The 6,810-nt window shown below is 43.1% G+C and overlaps 1 long non-coding RNA gene across 1 annotated transcript; it reads right to left on the bottom strand.

Moving 5' to 3' along the window:
- Window positions 1-2,243: 2,243 nt before the first annotated feature.
- Window positions 2,244-3,047, bottom strand: LOC124671036. The gene is made up of 3 exons (XR_006992673.1): window positions 2,773-3,047; window positions 2,415-2,578; window positions 2,244-2,320 (listed from the first exon to the last, which is right to left on the bottom strand). It is a non-coding gene; the product is annotated as an uncharacterized LOC124671036 (long non-coding RNA).
- Window positions 3,048-6,810: the final 3,763 nt, after the last annotated feature.

Genomic DNA, 6,810 nt, shown 5'->3' on the forward strand with positions numbered 1-6,810 from the left:
TGTTTGTCAACATAGGAAAACTTTCCCGACCGACATATCATTCCCGACCGATATTATATTCCCAACCAACATATCTTTACCGACCAACAATCAGATGGTACAAGCTTTGCCGACCAACTTTTCTTTAGGCCAGCTCGCCATACCACAAATCAAGTACCAATTGCCCACCAACATATTCTCGGTTCAGATATTTGACCGTGGCTATTACTGGCCAATCATCCATCAAACTAACAATTTACATACGTGATTCAACTTATCAACATGCATATCCTCCAAAATATCAAGGAATATTTAACAACAACCCAACAATAATTGGACGCACTACTCAGAAATAATTTACATCTGTTCTCAATATTATTACCAGATACAACATGTTCACAGACTGTAGCTACAATGTGCATGCCTAATGAGACAGAGTTTACTCTATTACATTAGACATCCAACTATTTGCTAGATCACATGCTGCAACACAAACTCCACATGATAATTCTTTCTCCGAAGAGGACACCTGCACACACATAACGTACAAGATTGGGGTGATTAAAATTATAGTACCAGCACTCTACCTAATTGAATCTAAAGTCTCAATTCATAATACCGCATCACAGAGTTTCACCTGAATAGAATTGGAGGCATCACAGAGTTTCACCTGAATCTCGTGTAAATTTGCAGATAGGCTAGAAACTGAAACTTTATATATCAGGGCACTCGCATTGGCAATACAAAATGGAAAATAGCTAAACCAAACAAGTCTTACATTTGATTACTAGTTTCTGAAGCACAGACAGAATCTACAGGCACTAAGGACAAGACAGAGTTGTGAGTTGTGAGCTTCAGTATGCATGATGACTCGTGCACATTAGGAGTGCAAACATAAATTCCATGGATGCATATATATCCACCAATCTCTTTGGAAAGAGTTTTAATGGTTGATATTAAAAAAAGGCTAAAGCCTAAGATGACATGCAAAGTTAGGATTATAATTCAGATCTGACATCAAAGAGCAAAAAAAAATTAAGAGCACCTACAGATTGAAAATATGCAATTGGCTTACAGAAAGCATGAGAGCTATGATGCAGTAATGCCATCAGGAGATAGTAGCGGTCCTATGTGATTTATATAGTTTTCCCTATAATATGATGCAAAAGCATAGCTGCTGCTGCTCCCAATCAAAAAAATTCTAAACGTACACATGGTAAAAAATCTCAGTCCTAAACTAACTTATCTACATATCTGAGCGTTTGCTACGTTAATTGTAGTCAGTTAGCAATTTAGCATGCAAAATCATGTATTTGTCAGCCTACAATCATTTGATGTTTCTTATTATGTACTGGTCCTTGAAACAGTGGCGTATAACTTTTAATTGGGGTACTTATTCTTACCATTTCTTCGTTAACAATGGGCATCACTCTTGTTGCTAGATGTATCAGGCACAACTGACATGGCACAATTCTTTTTGGTTCTAGCACCGAGAGCCTGCAGGAAAAAGAATTTGCTTATGTTAACCAATCTGGTCCACCTGAGGTTTACTTATAATGTTTGTTAACATGTATCAAGACTACAATTCTAGCAGTAGTTGAATATGTTCTGACAACTCATTTTGCAATCAGGTGTAAATCTAAGAATCAGCTACAGGTAGTACCATGGACTGCAAATTCAGAAACAATAATCCTACTTAAGCATGTTGCGGGATATCATGAATGATTTGCCACAACTTTCACAGCACACACAAAAATACGGAGTGCTTCGAGCTTCAGCTTACAACGATCCAATCAAATCTAACATTGCTAAACTTCCAAACAGTTTCTAGTTTCTAAAAAAAGGATTCACTCAAAGAAATTGTTGCTCTAATACACTATTAGTTCATTACTTGAACAGGGGGAGTGCAAAACATGCATGCCCAAGCATGTATAGCCATGCGCAAAGCACATGCACTAGACATGACTGATCAGGCAACTCAAAGGGAGAATAGTTACTCAAGTCATCAGACGCAGAAAAACGGATGCTATCACTCCATGCTTGCTTTAGATATTATATCAAACTAACAACATGTAATTAATTTAACCATAACTAAATTAACATGAACACAATAAAAGAAATTTAACCATACAAATGGCCTAATAAGCTTAACCATAACCATTACTCAAGACACAAAGAGTATATAAAATAAATTTTAAATATGCAGTGTCTTGTACTAAAGACTAAAGATAAAATAAAATATGTGTACCACAGTATGTATCACCTCTCTGCCTTGTTTTCATTGACGGATGATGACTGATTAAATGAGCCTCATCCTCAGTTAGTGAATCTCTATTCGTTTCTGTACCTTGTAGTACACAATGATACATCATATGCTAATCCGGATTAGACATAAATAAACATGAAAACTGCAAAACAGTAGGCATATAGCTTACCCAATCATATGTAGTGCCGTCTTAAACACCCAATGTTCAGTCGTACTTCTTCATAGTGTACGAGATAGCAGCATGCTAGCAACCTACCATGTTGATGTGGCTTTCACTGCATCCATGCCTCTGCACCCAACTGCTATTCTTTCCCAGACCCCACTACATACTCCCTAGCCAGTAACAACAACAACAAATATCAACTTCAGTCGGCAGCAAGCTGAGTTAATAATGTTGGCATGCTGATGAGTATTTGTACTTAGATCTACCAGACACGCAAGCAATTACATGCGTAAAGCAGCAACCCCAGCACGAAAAACAGCAATCAAGATCCAGGGGAGAAATGAGGGCATAAGTCGTGGGTTACCTTGCTTGTTGTCAGGGTGAGAGGAGATCCGCGGTGTCCAGTACAAGCGGATGCAGCGGAGGCAGGGGTACGGATGTTGGAGACGCTGGCGCAGTACCTAGATCTTGGACTGGAACTGCACATCACCATGGCTCGCATCTAGGACTTGCCGGGCTTCTGTGTATTCTCGGCCGCGACGTCCAGAAAGTAGTAGGCGACGGCGCCGTGAAAGAATCTCACGGCGGCATCCACGTCTGCGACCGCGGCTTCGCACACCTCGGCGAATCTGACCATGAGGAGAGACGGCGCCGGAGAAGGGCGGGATTTGGGGTGGGTAGGGTTGGGGAGAGGCTGAGACTGAGAGGAGAGAGGCGGCGAGTGGGAGGCCAGGCCGCCGGGACGAACACGCCGTCGTCGGTGAGCGGCTGGATGTCGTGGGCAGGCGAACGAAAATCACCGCCGGGAGGGCGTCCACAGGTAGCCTGGATGTGGATGGGGATTGGGGATAGATAAGGTTAAGCCTTTTTTTTCGAGGAAGCGCGGCATTCGTTTGGATTTGGGTGGCGGCATCGAAAACTTTCGGCCTGGGCCTTTTCGCGGGATGATTACAATTTTTGCCGCGCACTCCAGCCCGGCCCAGATCGACTCACGATCGGTCGGTATTACACTTGCCGACCGACTGTAGGTTGCCTTATGCACCATCGCCGACCGATTGTTGGTCACCATATGTTAAAAGCTTTTCCGACCAACAATCTGTTGTCTTGTGTATCTATTCCCGACCAACAATCTGTTAGAAACTTTGCCGACCAACTATCCATTGGCGATGCGAACCTTTCCCGACCAACGTCTGTAGGAATGTGGTGTTGTGGTGTAGTGTGTTTCGCATGTCGACGCCGCCGACCGCGCGCGAAGCCCCCCCGCAGATTGACGACCTTGGAAAGGCGCGCCACCGGCTCGGCATCTTCCCCGCTAGGGTTTAAAATTACAGGTACCATGACTTCATCTTGTAGCATAGTAAGAGGACGCAATTCTGCCGGTTTTTCAATTCTAATTATGGTCCAATACTACGGAATATGGAGAACTCTATATCCGGTATGATTGAGGAACAAAACGAGTACGTCGGCTATAATTCCGATGACTCGAAATGGAGGAAAATTTGCAGCACGAAGCCGGCCGGAGCGAAGACGAGTTTGATGTGAGCCACTATTTTTCATTTCGATTACCAGCAGTCCAAAGCATCATCAAATTATATATGGTTCCTCATGTCATAATTTATGCAGATTGCGTACGATGAATTTGATAATGTTGACAACCATGGTGAACACACGGACGATCAAAATGATGAGAACCATGGTGAACACACATGACAGTCTAAATACTAGTGAGGTATGTGTAGTGACTCATACAAGTGACATAAAATGATGCATGAAATGATGGCAACTGTAAAATTTATGGTTACTAAATTTCGAAATGCATTAATAAATTTCAGGCACAATTTGACACGCAGCTTGAGTACGACTATTACGGTGAATCTGACTTGGAGACGGGCCACACTGATGATGTGGAAGGTGCATCAGTTCCCGAGGATTCCGTTGACATGAGCCAGGTTGTTATCTCTTTTTTATCAGTCTTATATAGCTGGAACACATAAATTTATAGTTTTAATTAATGCCTATGTTTTCTACTTGCAGGCGACGCCGAGCGCTAGTCGACTCGAGAAACCACACAAAGGTAGCAATGGCAATGAATATCCCGATAGTGATCGGGATTTATACTCGGATGATAAAAGAGATGACTTTTATTTTCGAAGCAGAAGCATATTCTTTCTACAACAGATATGCTAAAGATTATGGGTTCAGCGTCCGGCTTGACCAGGTTAAGCGGTTTGATGATGGAGTAATTCGGTTAAGGCGTTTTGTGTGTTCCAGACAGGGCAGACGTCCCAAAAACCAACTGACCACGGAAGGCCGTGTATATAGGCACAGACCTGAGTCTCGCTGCGGCTGCAAGGCACGTTTGGTGGTCAAGTTTGATGGAAGAACTGGTTTCTGGGTTGTTGAAGATTTTCGTGACAAACATAACCATGACCCAGCTGAACCATGTCAGACTCCGTTTCTTCGGTCCCATAGGACGATCAACGACACGCAGAGATCTGAGATATTATCAATGGGATCCATGGGAATCAGGAAGCACCTCATTATGAGAAAATTCATTGCAGGCTTCAGTTCATTTGCTGGTGTGGGATTCACAAGAAAGGATTTGTACAACATGTGCTCTAGGGAGAGGAGGAGGCTGCTTTTCGACGGTGACGCTACCACAGCCATCCGCATTATGTCAAAGAGGAAAAAGAGGGACCCTGAATTTTTCTTTGAATATGACGTTGATGAAAAAGGCCGTCCGAAGCACATGTTCCGGTGTGATTCCCGACCACGTAGGGATTACCAGGACTACGGAGATGTGCTGGTGTTTGATAGCACATACAAGATGAATAAATATAAGATGCCATTTGTTCCTTTTGTGGGCTTGAACAACCACCGTAGGACAACGGTTTTTGGGTGTGCCATCCTTTCAAGTGAGAATGAACAAACATATGTTTGGCTTCTAAAGACTTTCCTCAAAGCGATGTGTCAACGTAAGCCAAAGGCAAGAATCACGGATGCAGATGCCGCGATGATCGCCGCAATCGGCGAAGTATTTTCTCGGTGTGCCGCATCGCATCCGCAGCCTTCCACATTGAAAAAAATATGGAGATGCATCTACCTAACAAGTCACCGAACGAGTTCAGGACTCTTTTGTATTACACCACCTCGTAGGAAGTATTTGAGGAGCGATGGCATGCATTTTACGTAAAATGGCAATCCCCAAAAACCAGTAACATGGATGAAGAGGATGTACACCAAGAGGAAACTTTGGGCTGCAGCGTATCTCTCTCAAGGATTCCGTCTGGGTATGAAAAGTAACCAGCGGAGTGAAAGTTTAAACTCTTGTCCGCACCTCGCACCTAGATGGGGAAATGACAATTGTTGATATGATTATGCACTACGACAACGCAATTGTCCGTCTCCGTGAGAACGAAGCCCACGACGATCGCACGGCTTCACGTACTACACCAGTGGCAATTACTAATTTCAGAGAACTAGAGGTTGTCGCCGCAAAAATCTTCACTCCCGCCGTGTTCTATATTATTCAAGGTGAGCTTTCAAAGATTGGCGGCATAGAGATCTAAGAAAAAATGCAGGCAGCAGACTCAAACATCTTCATTGTGGCATGGAGGAATCATGTAAGGACCAGGTTCTACGTGGAATATAGACCCAAGGAGGCAGAAATTATAAGGTGCAACTGTCAAAGGATGATTAGAAAGGGGATCCCTTGCAAGCACATACTGCATGTGCTGCATTTCTTGAAATTTACTGAAATTCCACAATGTTGTGCTCTACGACGATTCACAAAAAATGCCAGGTTAGGGTTGCCAGCTAAACGTACCAGCGACATGTTTGGGTGGGGTTGGTCTGGGGCAGAGGAGCGGATGAAATACAGCAGGATGAATATTAAGGTATCACAGGCTATGCATATTGCATTAAACAATTCAGAGGAATATGATCTGCTGAACAAGCACCATTGATGGCATAATTTCTAGAAGAGAGGGGTATGCTAAAGGTAAAGCATATGGTCCCCTCAGGTCCGTGCATGAAAATGAAGATGCTAGTGGACCATGCGATATTGTTGTTGGTGATCCTTTGAAAGTGTCCACTAAGGGTGCACCTAGGCAAGAAGCGCAGAAATCTCCAATGACTAAAAATGGAAGACCACTAGGACACAAGGAACGCAGGGTGCAGGTGTGCGGGGCATGCCAAGGAGAAGGGCATAACAGAAGAAACCCAATATGCATATTTCATCCGAAGTAAGTTTTTCTCGCCATTTTGTTTCATATACTTTAAAAGATTCATATGAGTTGTTGTGTAATTTTATGTCCGTGAACATGTGCAGGAATGTGTCATGCAGCAGGAAGGGTAGTTCTTTCATAGTTATCTAAAGGGCAGTAAATTTCCTTAATTATGA

The sequence above is a fragment of the Lolium rigidum genome, chromosome 1 (assembly GCF_022539505.1).
Source record: "Lolium rigidum isolate FL_2022 chromosome 1, APGP_CSIRO_Lrig_0.1, whole genome shotgun sequence".
NCBI lineage: Eukaryota > Viridiplantae > Streptophyta > Magnoliopsida > Poales > Poaceae > Lolium > Lolium rigidum.